At 47.8% G+C, this 18,829-nt stretch overlaps 1 long non-coding RNA gene across 1 annotated transcript; it reads right to left on the bottom strand.

Annotated features, from left to right (window-relative positions):
* Positions 1-955: 955 nt before the first annotated feature.
* Positions 956-5,904, bottom strand: Gm34529. Its single transcript, XR_383942.3, has 3 exons — positions 5,421-5,904; positions 3,284-3,333; positions 956-1,228 (listed from the first exon to the last, which is right to left on the bottom strand). It is a non-coding gene; the product is annotated as a predicted gene, 34529 (long non-coding RNA).
* Between the last annotated feature and the right edge of the window lie 12,925 nt (positions 5,905-18,829).

The raw sequence follows: 18,829 nt of genomic DNA, 5'->3' as shown, positions 1-18,829 counted from the left end.
ATGTTCCAAGACACCTCCCCGGGGCAGATGCCTGGAACTACAGATAGCACCAAACAAACCCTACTTGCACAGGCCCATGGGAAATGACAAAGTATAAGCTGGGCCCAGAGGATACTAGCAGTAACTAATAATATACTAGGAATGGCTGCAGTTAAAAGTTATTGGAATGTGCTGTGTCTCCCTCAAGACACATATTCTATTTCCCTCCACTTCTTATGGTGACAGGAGCTGGTGGTATGTCTGTGTGACAAGACAGAGCACCATGGATGAGGAGGGAACCGTGAGGCAGCTTTAGGCTCCTGTCAAAGGTTACTTAAGACCTGCATGGTGAGAGCAGGTACTATATACAACACAGACACTCAGAACAAAGGGATATTGACTCTCGTGTCGGGCAGGACTGAGCAGACCAGCACGTGATCTCATTACACCGCTTGGATTGGTGAACAACTTAAAACTTATATGTGGTTTATATCTGTAATTTGCCACTGAAATTTTCAGATCGTGATGAGTAAGGATAGCAGATGCTATAGCAAACGTGCAGGTGAGGGCAGCTACAGCGTTTCACTAGAGCAGGTGGACATGGTGGCTGTGAGAACACTCTCCCAGGGCAGCCGAGCAACGGAGGAAAGAGAAAATCTGAGAACCAACCCAAAAAGCTAAATACCAAGCAGCAGCTCCCTAGAGAAAGGAAAGCGGAATGGGAGACTTCCTTCCTTCCTTCCTTCCTTCCTTCCTTCCTTCCTTCCTTCCTTCCTTCCTCCCTCCCTCCCTCCCTCCCTCCCTCCCTCCCTCCCTCCCTCCCTCCCTCCCTTTCTTTAAGATACTAAAGAACAAATCCACTGGGCTGGAGAGATGCCTCTGGTTAAGAGCACACACTGCCCTTGAGGAGGACCTGGGTTCAGAGACTCCACATCTCTATCAGGTGGCTCACAAAGGCCGGTGACGCTCTCCAAAGGATCCGGTGCCCTTTTCTTGCCCCTGCAGGCATCAGCACTTACAAGCACATACCCATATACAGAAACATACATATACATAATTAACAATAAAACAAAACCTTTAAACAGAGAAAGCCAGGCATATGTGATTATTTAAATACTAAATGTCCCTCACAGGGTCCTATTTTGTGCATTTGGCTCCACCTGATGATGATTTGGGAAAAGGTGGGACGTAGTCTTTGAGTGTCACAGCCTGTGTCCATCTTCCAGTCTCATTCTCTGCTCCCAGTGTGCTATGACATGAAGAAGAAAGGTTTCATGGCCTAGGTTTCATTCATTCTGACATGTCTTCCTACCACAATGGACTGCCAGGTTTTAAAACCATGAGTCTAAATCATATCCCTAGACTCCCCTCCAAATTCTGCTGAAGCCATTGCTGCAACAACAATGGTGGAATGAGAGAGTCACAGCAGCAGCAGGCGCCACCACAGCCCCCACCACTCAAGAAGAAAGAGCCTGAAGACAGATCGAGGTGTCCTCTCCTCTTTCCCAGAGCTCTCCCAGGATCGAGGTGTCCTCTTCCTTCCCCCAGAGCTCTCCCAGGATCAATGTGGCCCCTCCCTACCCTGATCCCCCAGCAGTGGAAAGACCTTGGCCCCAGGTCTGGCCTATGGTCCTAGTTTTGATATATGTGGATTGTCAATATTGAACCTCCTTTTCTTAGACCAGGTCATGGGAGTGACTTTAGGGAAAACATTTACCAAAGCAGAGAAACCCCAAAGGTTCAAAGGTCACTCTCTTGTCAGTTAAGATACCCACCCCCTTGTTAAACAAGACAAATCTAGTTGTCACATCTGTAACGATATTTCCAAGGAGGGCGACTGCTGCCCTGAAGCTTGTCAGGCCTTCTACCCAGCCTTCCTCTGTGAGACTGTGCCTTCCCAGCCAAGCAAAGCATTCTCTGGGGCCTAGAGGACCTAGTGTACCTCTCCCACGGTCCTGTTACAGCTACTAGGGCTCTTCTGCACAACACTGGTAGCCAGTGGCCCACCCACCCTCATCCTGCAGGCCCCCAATTTGGCATATAGAGTTTTTTTCATTATTGGTACATGCTGTGCGCTGTCATCTGACCCAGGCTCCTGGGGCTTACCTTTAGACCCTGTTTTGTCTCCTGGACCTTTCTCAGGTTCACTGGTTGACTGCTGAATAGGAAATCTTCGGTGCAAGGTCTTGGGCATCTCTCTTCTTGTTCACATGCCACCCTCAACTCTCGTGAGCCCAGAAGCAGTATGCTATCTCCTCGTACGTCTCTCGATGTGACACCCCAGGGTTCCCCACTCCCAAGCAACTCACAGGGTTTTCAGAGAGTGGAATCAAGTTTTGGTGAGCACCAAGTTTGGGTAGCTCGCACAGAGCTGCTCTCTGGAAGGGCTCCCCAGCCCACTCCTGGATGGCACAGTTTCTCTCTCTGTAGTGTGAACCCTACTGTTGCGGCCCACGGTTGCTATGCTTTGTGAAACATTCATTCCCTCAAGGCATTTCCCACCATCTATGACATTTTGTAACCTGTCCAACACTACAATAATGGTTTTGCCTTTGGTGCCCTTTAGACTTTGCGTACCTGTGGTAGTTTGAATGAGAACAGACCCCAGAAACTCTTATATCTGAATATTTGCTTCCTAGTTGGTGGAACTGTTTGAGAAGGACTAGGAGGTGTGAGCTTGTTGGAAGGGGTGTGGCACGGGGACGGGGACTCAGCTTTGAGGTTTCAAAGCTCACTTTATTCCAGCTCTCTGCCTCCTACTTGTAGATGGAGATATAAGCTCTTGGCTACTGCTTGAGCACCGTGCCTGCTTGCCTGCCGCTATGCTCCCCACCATGGTGGCCATGGATGGAGACTGTGACACTCACACAGGCTGCCTGCCTGGTCCCCTCTTCTTCCTGGTAGCCGTTGCTCTCGGTTTGGCACAGGTCAATAATGTTTTGCAAGAACTCGAGCAGGCCACCAGGCCAGGTCCTCCCCAGAGCACTTTCGTTAGACTAACCATGGTAAGGCTACGTCTTTGCATCTGGGTGCTGTGAATTTCCGGTTGGCCTGTTATGGAACCTGGATAGTCCACTCCTCCTCTGACCCCCTCCCCTCTCTTTCCTGGCATGGGCTGTTTCCTGTGAAGAATGTAGTTAACAGGTTGGGCTTTTATGCTGTTCCTGAGGAAATCAGCAAGGAATTGTGTGGGCAAGTGGGAGAAATGAGTGCTAATGGAGACCGAGAATAAGGTTTTAAAAGACATTTTTATAGTAGTAATAAAAGCAGTGGAAACCAAGTTAGCACATAAATCCTGCCTTACCTTACTTCCGTCTGTCAGGCGTTTTGCACAGCAAGGCGAGAGTGACGCACCTTGAAAGAAAGTACAGGAGATGTTAAGGCTTAATGATGAACAATACGTGATGGTACGCATTAAAATATGTTAACATAAATCATGACTGTTAATGTGTCCATAGTGAAGACTGAGTTTGTGCTTGCATGCTCGTATGCGATATAAAGGCTAAATTCTCTTCCTTAGGAGAAAGTTAAGATGTGTCTAAAATGAAAGAATCGGGGAGTATCTACTGGAAGAAAATGCACATTTAAAGGGCAGGACAGTGTTTTCCTCTGAAGAGATGTATCCCAGGTGACAGAGAGTGAGATGGGGGAGGGGTTCCTGCTTGCACCTTTATCCCAGGGAGCAGGAGAGCAGGGTGAGGGTTCCTGAGTTTCTGCTTGCACCTTTATTTCTGCTCTAGTTTGCTTCTCTGTTGCTGTCATACAATGCTGACCAAAAGTAACCCGAGGGAAGAAAGGGTTTACTAAGCTTACAGGCTACAGTCAGTCAGGAAGGGGAGCCAAGGTGGGGGGGGGGGGAAGGACTCAAGGAAGGAGCCTACTGGAAGGATCTCAGCAGAGACCACGGAGGAAAGATGCTCACTGGAAGGAAAGGCTCTCTGTGGCTTATGGTCAGCCAGCTTTGCCAGGACCACCAGCCCAGGGATGGCGCCACCACAGCGGGCTTGACCCTTTCACAGCAACCAATAATGAAGACATCCTACAGACACACCTACAGCATCATTTGATTGATCAGGGCAATCGCTCAACTGAGACTCACCCGGACTTCTTGTCAACTTGACAGCCAGAGCTAGACAGAAGAATTACTGTGACCAAAATTAATATTAAAGGTAATTTTGGAATCAGCTCACTTGTTTCTTTTTAATCCCTCTCTTTATAAAACTAGAACCCAGAGAGGGTCATTTTCACCTCCCTGAGCATTTTGTCTTTGGACAGAGTGTATTATCTGACCCCTTTCTGTCCCCTTTCCATATAGAACAAATAGTAGCTTAGTAACCCTGCATAGCACAAAATCTTCAACCAAGTATTTGACTTTGAAATTAATGTTTATAGTTATATTTGACTTTGGTCATCAATTCTATTGGGAAAAGCCCCCTGGGAGCCAAGTTAAATATTGTTCACTGTCCCCAGCCTCCTCCCTAAGCATCAAATGATGGAGACTCTATTTGGTCCTTTTTTGAATTATTTCATGTTGCTTGGGACCAGATGTGAAATTGGGGGGTTCCACCCCCACACCCCACTGCCGAATTAAATCCTTTCCCATTACTGATTCTGTCATTGTTGTTGTTGTTTTGTTTTTTTGTCTTCCTATTCATTCGTCTTTGGTGACTGTTTTTGCTATGTAGCCCCGGCTGACCTGGAAATCTCTACATAAGCCCAGGCGGGTCTCATGGCATTCTTCCTGTCTTAGGCTGCTAGAATTACTGATATGTGCCTCTGTGTATTGCTTCCTGTAGGTGTTTATTAGACATTCTGGTATACTCAGTACTGTCAGCCCTCTGGAGACTGGGGGAAGCTGGAAAAAAAAATCCCTGCTTTCAAAGAACTTAAAAAAATCCAATTAAAAATGAGGAAATGCCAGGCCAGTAAAACCCAAATAGAAGCAAAAGAGACCAAAACCTTAAGTGACCAAGTGTGCGGAGAGAGCAGAGCTTGGGAGAGCAGAAACGGAGGCCGAGGTCAGCTCCAGCTACAAGGGGAAGCTGTGTGTGCAGACTTCTCATCCCATGCAAAGCTGTTTTACTCAAACCCTCTGACTGGCCACTTCCCCTGTTCCTGCCCTGCACCTTGAAGTGACCAGGCCTGAGTCAAGCCTGCCCTCCAGATCGACACCACCACAGGTGTCAGTCTGACTTTTGCTGGCCATTGTCCTTTGGCCCCCTGCTGCCTGGCCTGTATGTGGGCAACCCAACCCCTTTCTCCACACGTGCTCCTGTGTATGAGCGAACCAGAAGGTATTGTTCACTGCAAGGGGGAAAAGTGTGTGGAGATGAGGCCTCCCCTTCTCACCAGTCCTGAGCATGGAGAGGACGTGGAAGAAGCGAGAGGGGTGGGATGAGGAACAAGTCCACTCTTCAAGGGAGCAAAAGCTGAACTCTGACCTGTCCACCGTGGAATCCCAGAGAATTCACTTGTCCTTCACCCACGACGGCCTGCTAGGTGGACTGCCTCTTCTCCAACCCACAGAGTAGAGTAGCAACGGAGGCTGGCTTCTGCAGAGGCGAAGCTTGCAAGTGTGGGCAAGTGTTGGCTGATGTTCCCAGAGATCAGCAGGTCTCAATTCACTTGAATCCATCCTGAGATGCATGCCCCAGGACTCAGCAAAGCATCACCTGCTCCAAGGTGATGCACATCTGTGACCCGCAAAGCTGGTCCCCAGTCGCCTGGCACTGCCTGCAGGAAGCAGTGACCCTTGTCATAGTCATTTGTAAAGCTTTGAGGCATCCATGAGGATGCCAGGTGGAGACATAAACGCAGCCTCCACCATGCTGGCACACTGAAGGTGCTGAGTCAGTGGTCACTGAGATAGTGCTATTGTCCCCTTCCCTTGACTTCAGGACAACACAGAACATCTTTGGGAATGACAAGTGCTTTAATCATGACTTGCATTTTTTTTTTTATAATTCCTTTTCTCTTTTGACCTAGGTTGTTTTTTTTTTTAGGTTTTCAGTCCCTTTTCTTGTTGCACACACAGTGTTTGAAGCAGACGTAGGTGGCCTTGAGCTACTCCACTGTGCAGTGCACAGTGCAGGGAGTCAGCTTTCCAGGGCTGAGTCTGGCATCCTGGGGGAGGGGTTGGAGCGGAGGCAAGAAGTGGAGGGAGATGGGTAAGGACAGCTGGTCCCCTACAAAGCTTCCTGTGCCTTCCTGTGTGTTTCCCTCCTGCCCACTTCAGCTAGCCTAACCTCCTGACATGTTCTCAGAAGACATGGATGCCCAGACCCTTCCACTGACTAGCTTCCCATGATGGCTCAGGTGTTAAGAGCAGAGCTGGGGGTTCAATTCCCAGCACCCACATAGCAGTTCATACTATCTGTCGCTCCAGTTCCAAGGATCCAATGCCCTCTCTTCTGGCCTCCATGGGCACCAGGCATGTATGTGACACCCTTCCGTACAAGCAGCCAAACACTCATAATTAAAATAATAAGTACAATCTTTACAAAAACAAAGCAAACAAGCAAACAACAACAAAAAGAAACACACAACCTAAACTGGCTGTTGTCATACGCACCTCTGATCCCAGAACTCAAGAGGCAGAGGCAAGTAGGTTTCTGCGAGTTCAAGGCCAGCCTGGTGTACACAGTGAGCTCAGGACACCCAGTACTATACTGAGAGAACTTGTCTCAAATATACATACATACATACATACATACATACATACATACATACTTACATACGTGCATACGTATGTATGTATGTATTTTTACTTTTTTTTTTCTTAAAAATGTCTTTATGACCATAATGAGCTGCCAAGAGCCAGGCACTCTGACCTACTAAGATGGCAGAGTTTCCCCTTTCTCAGGAGGAAAACCTGCTTAACAGGCCTGTGCAGGTGGGAGGTGTCCTGAGTCTCTAGCCTGGGGACTCAGGAGTATAACTGGCTTTATATTCCAGGCCATATGTGAACCCAGGACTCCTGTGCCCCAGTTCCCACATCTATAATCTAGAGAAAAATAGCAACGTTTCCTTTATCACATCATTGTGAACTCAGGGGGTCAGATGTTGTTTTGGGGTTCTCCAGAGAAGCACAGCCATTAAATAAGTGGATAGCTAGATAGGGGATTGGCTAATTTTTCATCCTTGACACCTTGACACCTTGACAAAGTGGCTGACATTGATGTAAGAAGTTTTAATTTGAAACGTAGAGAAGACAGGATCCTGGCTGAACTCAGCCAAGCAGGAATGGGGCCATCACACTCTTGGTTCAGTGCAGACCTTCAGCCTCTCATCTTAGAGCACAGAGACTGTTGTGCTCAGTCAACCAGCTCAGACATTATCCTTGTCAGAAACAGTCACAAAGGCACAAGCAGAATAACGTTTTACTAAATGTCAGGGCACAGTCAGGTCAACGCAGCCATCCTAGGCACATGGAGATGGCATCCTAGGCACATGGAGATGGCATCCTAGGCACATGGAGATGGCATCCTAGGCACATGGAGATGGCATCCTAGGCACATGGAGATGGCATCCTAGGCACATGGAGATGGCATCCTAGGCACATGGAGATGGCATCCTAGGCACATGGAGATGGCATCCTAGGCACATGGAGATGGCATCCTAGGCACATGGAGATGGCATCCTAGGCACATGGAGATGGCATCCTAGGCACATGGAGATGGCATCCTAGGCACATGGAGATGGCATCCTAGGCACATGGAGATGGCATCCTAGGCACATGGAGATGGCATCCTAGGCACATGGAGATGGCATCCTAGGCACATGGAGATGGCATCCTAGGCACATGGAGATGGCTAGCGCGTTTAGCGGTCATTGCTGTTCACCACCACCACTGGGCATGCTGTTACCACTTAGGCTCATTGCTCTTACTTCCTGCCTAATTGTACAAACGGAGATAGCCCTGGATGTTTTGAAGCTCTTATCTAGAGGATTCTGTAATTGCCTTAGACAGTGACACTTTAAACCAGTGTTTCTAAACATTCCTAATGCTGTGACCCTTTCATACAGTTCCTCATGTTGCGGTGACCCCCAACTGTTTGACTTCAGACCCCAGGACAAGGGACTGAGGTGCACATTCCACCAAAGCAGAGTAGACCTGGTCCCCAGGTTCTCCCAGCACCTCCCAGTCCCTACTTGGCATACCCTGCACCCACCCCTGAACTTTCCAGCTCAGGGGCTGGGCTGCCCTTCCCCCAGGAACTCTTCCCTATATAATGAAGACATTTTTTTCTCTCTCCTTCTCTTTCCCTCTTTTCTCTTCTCTCCCTCTTTCTGCACGTGCCTTCTTTCTCTCTCTTCCCCCACTCCTCTCTCTCCCTTCTGGTGGAGACTTCTCTGCCTCCTTCCCTGGGGCTGGTGAACTTGCTCACCCAAGAGCAGTCTCCCAATAAGCCTGCATTTAATAGACTCTAATCAGGTTTGAACTGGCTCATTACACTGGCAGAGAAATAACTAATCACCAACCAAAAAATTATTTTTGTTGGTTCTTCATAGCTAATTTTGCTCCTGTTTTACATTGTAATGTGTTCCCCCAATGGTCTTAGGTGACCCCTTTGATCTATCTCTAAGGGGCCTTGACCTACACAGTATGCCAAACCAAACCAAACCAAACCAAACCAAACCAAAACAAAACAAAACAAAAACCCCACCTCCCATCGGGCCTTTTGTTCCCAGGGTGATGTAACATAGTCCCTGACACACTCTGACCTCCCTTTAGTAATGTCAACGCTCCTCTCAGCCTGAGTGTCAACCTGAGCCTTTCCTCTCACCGCAGCTGCAGGACAAGTCAGACTAGTCCAGAATGGTTTTTTTTTTGGGGGGGGGGGAGTGGGGGGACAGGAGGAGTTGGGGCAGGGTCTTGCTAGGTTGACTACGAAGTCAGAATCATCCCACTTTTTCCCTGAAAGTGCTCTAACCACAAGTGTGCCACACCGGACTCAGCTTGAGATGTGTGTCCCAAAACTCAGTGACTTTAAACAACAGCCTCATTATCTCTCTCTGGTGGGTCTGTGCAACGGTGATTCCAGTTGGGTGTTTCCATCTCGGGTCTCTAGCTACCGTAATCAGACAGCGAAAAGACGAGAGTAAGCTAAAGGCTGAGCTGGGCTGTGTGGCCTAGATGTTGGCTCCCTTGTTTGGGTGTTTGTTTCATCAGAGACTGCTGTTGAACCATAAACCTGCCTAGGTCTTGGGGTTTGCCTCTGAAGGCAGGGAGTTGGTTGCTTCCTAGCTTGCTAAGATGCCTTGAAAATATATGACACCTTTGCTGGCCTTTACTATTGGCAGAAAAGACAGCGCCAATTCCAAAAATTCTGGTAATCTGCCTTTACCTCTGCTGATATTTGCTGACTTAGCATTGACTGAAGAGTTTGCAAAGCACCCCAAGGCATCTTCCAGAAGACAAAGACACCACTGGCCACATCGGACCCAGTTTCCTCATTTCTAGGAAATTTAAGTACCATATGTTTGTTTGTGTGTTGGGGACTGAACCCAAGACCTTGTTCCCACTGATCAGCCTAGCACAGCGTTACATCCCAGCTCATTCTTAACTAACACTGCCAATCATTTACAAAGGTCACTTGACCACAGTCCCATTCATCTTTCTTTTATTTCCAGAAGCAACTATGAGACCAAAACAGGAACATGAACAATACACCTCGCAAGTTAATGGGAAACTAAAACAGGAAAAATACACCTTGCAAGTTAAGGATTCCATTTGCAATTAAGACAGTTAAGAATATGTTCCGGTGGGGCTGGTGAGATGACTCAGCGGGTAAGAGCACTGATTGCCCTTCCGAAGGTCCTGAGTTCAAATCTCAGCAACCGCATGGTGGCTCACAACCACCTGTAATGAGATCTGATGCGTCTTCTGTCTTCTGGTGTGTCTGAAGACAGCTACAGTGTACTTATGTATTATAATAAATAAAGCTTTGGGCTGGAGTGAGCGAACAGAGTGAGTAGAGGTTAAAATTCAATTCCTGACAACCACATGAAGGCTCACAACCATCTGTAAAGCTACAGTGTACTCATATATATATAATAAATAAATAAAGCTAGAAGGAGAAGGAGAAGGAGGAGGAGGAGGAGGAGAGAAGAAGGAGAAGGAGAAGGAGAAGGAGAAGGAGAAGGAGAAGGAGAAGGAGAAGGAGAAGGAGAAGGAGAAGGAGAAGGAGAAGGAGAAAAGGAAGAACTTGTTCCCGTTTGTCCTGCCTTTGTTTGACCGTCTACACCAGATGTGCTTGATCACATGTCAGAAGATAGATGGGCAGGAAACATGTCAGGATGTATGCTTGCCCCTGATTGGATGTGATGGGAAGTGTGGTGAATTATGGGTTTTGCCGTCCTAAGCTCTGTAAAGCATGACTCAGGGCCATTGTTTTGGAACCCTGAGATGGACCTTGCCAGAGCCATCTACCTGACCAGTGTTTAATTAAAGCTTGCTTCAAATATGGCTTTAAATTATGGTAGACTGTCTTATTCTCAAAACTTGGAATCAACACAGCCATTTACATCATTGCTAATTTTTCAACTTTTAGTTCTATTTTAAGAATACAGGTACACACTTTTCTTTTTTGAAGAATTCTTTTCACTACAAGTGAATATTTCAAAATTATATATATTTATTTGAAACAGGGCCTCATTCTGTATCCAGGCTGGCCTAGAGCTTGAGATATAGTCAACTGGACTGGAGCTTGGTGCCTAGCTCAGGGGATGACTGCTGTGTCCTCCAGCCTCCACCTAGGAGCTGAGAGTCCAGACACACACGACCACAGTCACTGTAGATGGATGGCTTAGATCATTCACTCTCCTTCCTGTGTACTCTCTCCTTCCAATATAACTGTTTATGCACCTTTGGTAAAATTCCATTATTATGATTTTGTAAAATAAACATTATCCACTGCTGCCCCAAGTCATAAATTGAAAGGAGACCCTTTGTCTCAGTGTATCCTCCTTCCAACAGAGGACAATTCCTCCAAATTTTGATTGCTGTTTTCCTAAAACATCCACGTCTTTGGGTATTGCTTTGTAGGTCAACTTCACATCCTTTCTGGGTGCTCAAACCCATGGACTAATGTTGTATTGCTTTGCTAATGTGGTGCCTCTCAGAGCTCCCCAGTCCTGTGCAATGCTATCTTCTGGGATTCTCTGTCATCTCCCTAGATCACAAGCTTCCCTTTTTTGTTTTATTTCTGTGGATTTTTATCATTGTTGTTTTGTTTTGTTGAGACAGTGAAGTCCTGGCTGGCCTAGAACTTGACATGTAGATCAGGCTGGCCTTGAACTCACAGAGATCTGCCTCCCCTTCCTCCTCAATGCTGACAGCACCATGCCTAGCTGGCCTTCCTGTTTTGTAATGGAGTCTTTAGCAGCTTCTAATACAACAAAAGTTGGATGTAAATTTTTTGTGCATTATTTCATGTTCTCATGTGTCTTTGTGGATTGATAATGTCTGGCACTAACAATCACACTTTTTGAGGAGTGTGGTTAGGGAAGAAATTTAGGGGAAACTCTGCCCTGGAGCACTGAGGACAGCTTTCCATGTATCTTATTCTCCATGCTGCTAATGGGAAGCACCGTGTCATACATTCAATCTCTTCTTCTTCTGGAAAACTCTTACGATTGCTGTGTCCCTGCTCTGTCACGTGGTGCAGTCAACTGCTCACAGGGATCTGGGCGGTGCAGTCTTCGCCATCCAGGCCATTTTTCTTAAATTGTTTGTTTAATGAGTCCCTAACCATCATTTTCTCTTAGAACCACTTCTTAAATGCTGAGCCTTCTGGATTGCTTTTCCCGTTTCTTTATGTTTGCCTTTTATTGTCTTTTAAGAGGGTCATTTCAGAGTCTGTACTAGTTAGTGTATTTGTTTGTTTTGCCTCTTGACAAAACAAGAATCACCTGTGGAGAGGGACTCCCGACTGAAGACTGGCCTCCATGAGCATGGCCTGTGTGTCTGTGGCATTTTTTTTTTTTTGGTTGTTAGTTGATGTAGGAGGGCCAAGCCCATTGTAGGCGGTGTCATTCCCTAGGCAGCTGTCTAGGCCGTGTGAGAAAACAACTGAGCATGAACCTAGTAGGCAGCTTTCCTGATTTCCCTCCATGGCGAACTTTTACCTGGCGGTATAAACTGAAATAAACTCTTTTCCCCAAGTTGTTTCTGGACATGGTTATTCCTCACAGCAAGAGAGAAGAAACTAGGCCAGGTACATTTTGTCAACTTTACCTTTCAATGCTGTACTAAAAGCTTTGAGATCTCCTCTAATATTTTTAACTCTCAGTAACTCTTGCCCTACTTACACGGTTTCACACAGCATGTGGATACACGTCTCCCTGCTTCTCCGGACAACAACTTACATTTGTCTCCAGTTTCTTCTGCTGTTCATCCTTTGTCTCCTTTGCTTTTCCACTTCATGACTCTGTTGTCATCAGCAGAGATCAAAAGTTCAAGGCCAGGGCCTAGAGAGATGACTCAGCAATGAAGAGTACTTGTACTGGGTGTGATGGTACATGCCTTTAATGCCAGCCCTCTAGAAGCAGAGGCAGGCAGACCTCTCTGAGTTGGAAACAACCTGGACTACATAATGAGTTCCAGGCAAGCCGAGGCAAAAAAAAAAAAAAAAAGGAAGAGAAGAGACGAGAAGAGAGAAAAGAAAAAGGAAAGAGAACACTTTTCTTGTTCTTACAGAGGACCTCAGTATGCACATCAAGGTTCACAAACATGCATGACTCCAGTTCCAGGGCATCTGACACTTCTGATAAAATAAATGATCTTATTTAAGAAAAACAAAAGCCTCTGGAGTCCAGCCTGAGCTATATGGTGAGCTCATGGCTAGCTTGGATTGCACAGCAATACCCTGTCTCAGGAAGGAGAGGAGAAGGGGAGGAAGAGGAGAATGAAAACAATAAAAACTCCGAAGAGTCCATAGGAAGTTCTGGAGTGCTGTGCAGGGGCGGGGGGTCCTTTTAGGGTCACCAGGCACCTCCCAAGTCAACACACATGTACTTAGACTCATTGTTTCCGGAGTGGGTTGGTTTCTGCAGCAAGAAATTCTCAGTCTCCTGCCAGCCAAGGTCAGGGGCAAGGGAGGAAGTTCATTTCTAATACAAATTCTGACCTCACTCCAGCTTCTCTCTGCATCTGACATCCCTAGCACAAAGTCTCTCTGGTCCAGTTTCTCTAATGAATAACTCCCTCTCCTGCTGGGTGGGGTGGGGGGCGGGGGAGAAGAGCTTGGCCCTTGCAAGTCTACTTCAAAATAACCTCTCTGTTTCAGGCTCCATCTGCTCCCTTCCTCAGCATCTCGTGTCTCAGTTCCTGAGACTTTCCAAGATTCTCTGGGTCTGGGCAGCTCACTTCTCTCTCCAGACCCTCAGCTTAGAGCTCACCTCTGGTAACTCTACCTCAGCTGTCTTCCCACACCAGGGCTCAAGGCTACATCTCCTTGTAGGTGAGGCTGGGAATCTGCCTATCCATCTTAAAACCCAGTCCCAGTAGCCTTCAAGTCAGGGAAAGCAGTCTTTCATGCTATGATGCCTTTTAAAGGGCCCAGACCTCTATAATAATAAAGGACATGAGGCATTTCTTAGCACCTACTGTGTGCCAGCCATTTTGCATAAATTATCTTTAATTTGAAAACTAGGTGTTCTTGTCCTCATTTTACAAACAAGAAAACTGAAACTCAGCAGAGTTCTATACTTAATTTGTGTTAGTTCATGCCCTTGACAATGGGAAGGCACTGATTAGAATCTGTTCCTATTCAGCTGCAACTTGACGGTGACAGTCGTAACTTCATTAAGCCTACCGTGATCACTCAGTGAGTGACCTTTGACATCAGTCACACCCACACACTACCATGCATCGATATTCTACAACGGAGAGGTCTCAGTTGGTAAAGTGATTATCTTGCAAGCCTGAGGACCTGAACTCACATTTAACCACATGCAAAAAATAAAAATTAAAATTAAAAAAAGCTGAGCATTGTGACACCAACTTGTAATCTCTGTGCTGGGAAGGCAGAGACAGACAGATCTCTGGGACTTGGTGACTAGCCAGTCTAGATCACTTGGTGAGTTCCAGGCCAGGGGATACCCTGTCTCAAAACAACAACAACAACAACAACAACAACAACAACAACAACAACAACAACAGGTAGAGAGCATGTGAGAAATGGCATTCAAGGTTCTCCTCTTCCTTCCACTCATGAAGCTACACATGTGTATGTGCACTTATACACACATGTGTACCTGCGCGCGCGCGCACACACACACACACACACAGAGAGAGAGAGAGAGAGAGAGAGAGAGAGAGAGACAGACAGACAGACAGACAGACACACAGAGAGAGAGACAGAGAGCTAGTGGCATCCTCCCAGGCTATGACTAAGCCTCCCTGGGCTAGGATATCCTGTTTAGTTAAGCCCATCTTTTCTATGGAAGGTGAGCCCTCAAAGAACCGGCTGGGCCCAGAACATACAGGGTGCAGCCCCAAGCTGACTTTGAGAGATCCCAGCTTAACAGGAAGCCTAATGACCGGCCTCCCTCCCCCAGCTCTGACTCCTGTTGAGTGTGGAGCAGAAGCAGAAGCAAGCGTAGCCATGGTGATGGCGGCAGTCTGCTGAGAGCCAGGGAGATGCGGGGTGGGGGTGAGAGGAAAAGGAGAGAGCAAGCCAGAGCAGGCACCGTGCAGAGGCTGGGCAAGCGGGTCTCTGGGAAGTTAGACATGAGGAGGGGAGGCTGGTTGGAGGGCTGGCTCTCCATCCCGCAGTATGCTGGTGCCCTGCCATGCCACCTCACCTGGGGTGGCCAGGGCAGCCTCTTGCTGGAATCATCTGCCTTGTCAGGCTCCAGAAGGGACACAGACCATTTGGAAAGGCAGGCAGCAAGGACATCTTCCTGCTTTCTGTCACTGTTCCCGCCCAACCATTTCCTCAGGTTTGCACCCTTCCTTAAGGGCTGAGCACGAGGATCCCATCCTTAGCACTGTTGACAGAGAGTGGAGAAGCCCCTGCCATGACTGCCCACCATGCAAGATGCCCTAACATATATGCGATGTACCCCAAAAGTCCTTCCTGTGCAGCCCTGCTCACGGCACAGAAACAGGTGATCATGGCCCACGTGCTCTGTGCTGACCTCCCCTCTGATCCTGCCCTAGCCTTTGCCTGCAAATCTCACTCTGAGCATCCATGGTTGAATCTCTCAAGGATCAGGAAAGCCTGCCCCCTGCCCTTCAGGTCAGGCACATCACAACCCAGGACCCAGAAACCTCACTCACTATGGTAGCCTTCTTCAGAACTGCCCTAGGTAGGGTATCTCTCTCTACAGGACTCTAGAGCCAGAAGGGCAGTGGCCAGCATTGCCTCAGATCTCACATTCCCTGTTTCTTGCACGCTGTCTGGAAAGAAGTCCTTGGGAAAGGGGGTAGGGCACGAGAGGGGAACTATCCATTTGCTCTGCTTGGAAAAGTAGCTGGAGTGTCTCCATCTGACCTCAAGGCCAAGAAGATAGCAAAAATCCTGAGGATGCCCAGGGGCAGGAGGGAAGATACAGTCTAAAGAGAGATGTGTGTGCTGCTTGAGCTATCAGACTTCTAAAGAAAGGCTTCAGGGAAACTGGGACTTCCCAGAAATCCCACATCGGCGTGGGGGTGGGGTGGGGTGGGGAGCCTAAAACTTGCTTCCAGACAGAGGAGGAACATGTCTCCTCTGAAGAGATTTCACACCCTTCTAACAATTCGTCAGACCGTCTTGGAGGACAGACTGGAACCAGAGTCCAAGTCAGATCAATAACAGGCAGGACCACACCTTGGCCAGGACTGTATAATTATGTGTCACACTTACCCTCTATTTGAACAGAAACCTCCTGTTAGTTCCCTGAACATGGATTTGAGGAAAGAGGGGAGGGGCCTGGGGAGGGGAGCTTGAGCGAGTGGGGGTGGGAAATGCCATCCCCCTTATTTGTTTCTCTTCTCAGTGGGAACACACTGAATAAACTGTCTCTTAGCTCTGCTCCTCACTATTGCTTGTCTGTTTATTCAGGACAGGGGGTTGAGACTTGCTTGTTATGGCTGCCAGAGTGCACGCTCTAACCCTAATAACTCCAGACTCCATGGCCTCCTGAAAGCAAATGATGTCGTCTTACCTCAACACTACTTCTTGAAGGTGGGGGCAGTAACACTAGGATTGAAGGCAGTGTTCTCTCAGCCCCACCTCTGTGTGGGGGACAGTCGTCTGGCTCAGGGTTCACAGCATTTGCTTTCTCCTCTGCCATCACCAGCCGGTACCATGACCGTTCTGTGCCATCCACCCTCCCTAGCTGTCTGACTTCCTCAGAATCATTTGCCCATAAGAGCCACTGGTAGGAAAGCTCTCCACAGACAGAGTCGCCTGGAGCCAGGGCTGCAGAGGGCCAGGCCAAGGAGGTGGAGGAGGTGGTGCAGGGGTGGAGAGGCAGATTGTCAGCCCTGTCTTTGCAAGGAGTGAGCCACCCCTGATAAAGCAGCCAGGTAAGATAAGAGGGAGCTTGTGTCCACACTGGCCCTCCTACACCAGGAGAGGTCCCTGTTGTGGAGGTCAAAGAGCATCCCTGGAAAAAGAGCAGTCCTGTGAGAAAGCAGCACAAGGCAGAGCACCTGTAGGCAAGGCTTTCTCCAGCCTACAGTTCCCTGTGCTGATTTAAAAAGCTCCCAGCAATCCCTACAAAGTCACCGATGTGGTGGAAGATCACTGCCACCCAGTAAGAACCAAGTGTGTGTGTGCATTTGCTGTGGACCTGAGCAGATCATGTCAGGCCTCTGCCTAGGGAATCACTAGGAAGCCAGCTTCGAAGGTCTTTGAGGCCCCTTTAACCCTACTATATGTTTGTGGGTTTGATTAGTATGATGCTGTGCATGTTTCTTCACTCCTGACCCAGGTCAGAGCTAAGTTCTGAGTCTTGATTTTAGCATTTTTAACTTCCTGCCTCTATAAAGTGAGCCTCCGCACGGCCATCAAGTTCCCAGTTGTAGAAGAATGGAGGTCCAGGTCCAGGCCCTGGTAGGAGGAGGCTGCCAGGTGTGGAATTGCCCCACTTACTGCCCACCTGCCAGGAGGTGAGGCAGTAGATAGACAGGGAGGGTGAATGGGAAATTTCTAGTACTTAAAGACCATTTATTGTACCGTGCTCTGCAAAGCCTCCTGGCTTGTTCAGCTCCATCCAGGAATCAGAAAACTTTGCTCCTTTTCCAGGAGGCCTGGGTCCAGAGTGCGTCAGCCTCAGTTCCACAGAACACTTCTGTCATTGTCAGGAACAGAGAGGCAGAATAAGGACCAGTGTGAACAGTGTGAAAGTGGCACCTTCTTTGAGGCTATCCCTACGAAGACAGTCCTAGAAGGGAACTTAGGGGTGCTCAGATTTAGATCACTTATTTAATGAACAAGACAGTAGCAGCGCCACGGCCACCTAGGATTCTTCAATGCTTGGTTGTGTTAGCACTGTGTCGCCAGCGAGCGGTCGCCTTTGGATGACTCACCCATTGTAAGCCTTCTGTGCTGGAGGTCACTGCTTATCCTGCCAAGGGTTTACAGAGAACTGAGGTGCAAAGGTCGGTTATTACTCTTCTGTTGACTTAGTTCACTTTCTTGTTTTTCATCTTCGCTGAAGGTAATCATTTATGATAGACCTCTTGAGACTTGGCCACTGTGTCAAAGGTCTAAATGAGATTGCTAGGAGGCAATATAAGAGGAAGGAAAGCCAACGGTTCCAGGTAGCACATGCAGCATCCAACATGTCCGACCTCCTGGGCCCCTGCAAAGGCCTAATTCCAATGGCGCTATGGAAGAAAGATGATAAGGCTGGGAGAACTTCATTTTCTCATCAGAGACCAGGCACAAGCTCTTCTTAGGGCTAGCATTCCACATCCCTTACGGGGAGCACAGGACCTTCTGGCTCCTCCCAGCACTGTCATATAAGTAAATGGCGCCATCACCAACTTGGGTACCACCACTGAATGACAGTCACTACAGTGGGCGAAGGCTGTGACAAAGAGATAAGGGGCAAGGGGTGTAAGTTCCTGTTAGATGGAAGATGGAGCTGCTGATAATGATGTAGTCTGCCAAGATTGTGGAGCAGAGGCAGTCCAAGCATCTCTAGCTCTGCTGAGATGTTAGAACTAAGAAGATTAAAAGACCTTGGGGTGTGAAACGGGACAGAGGGCCGCAGGAATGTGTTAGCTGCAGTCGTTAGAGACTCCTTGCAGACTATATAGTGCCCGAGTTATGAGAACACCTTCTTCTGCTTGCTAAACATGGAGGCAGTACAGCGAGGATGCGTAAACTATAGTGTGATTACTGACATTGTTGGGACAGTAATACTGTGTCAGCTCCTTATCATTGGGATCTAGTGGGAAGCAGTGGAAGGGAAAAGAAGCTTATCTTGGCTCTCAGTTTAAGGGAATACAAGACCATCCTGGTGGGAAAATGTGGTGGTAGCTCTGTGATATCTCCTTGTTATGTTACTGTTAAGGCCTAGGTAACTGTTACCTGTCCAGCCTGCCATTTTGTGCTGTTACTAATATTATAAGGAGACTTCCTCATATGTTGTTACTGCCGTGACTAGGAATCTTTCCCATGCCCGAGTTGATTACATATTCTATTATATTCTGTGCTTTGGTGTTCTTGGAAACCAATCACAATAGAAGTCAATTAGTACTGCTTTGCATAGTTAGCCACAATAAGCTTGGCGCCATACCAAGTGCCAGGCAGCACTTCCTGCACCTGGGTATGATTTATGGTCTTTGCTTTTATAAGCTGTCCCTAGGATGGACCCCAGCAGAAGAGAAACACCTGTACCAGTCTAAAAA

Source organism: Mus musculus, chromosome 15 (assembly GCF_000001635.26).
Source record: "Mus musculus strain C57BL/6J chromosome 15, GRCm38.p6 C57BL/6J".
Classification (NCBI taxonomy): Eukaryota; Metazoa; Chordata; class Mammalia; order Rodentia; family Muridae; genus Mus; species Mus musculus.
Note: the sequence above shows the minus strand (reverse complement) of the source record. Positions and strands in the feature narration are given on the sequence as shown.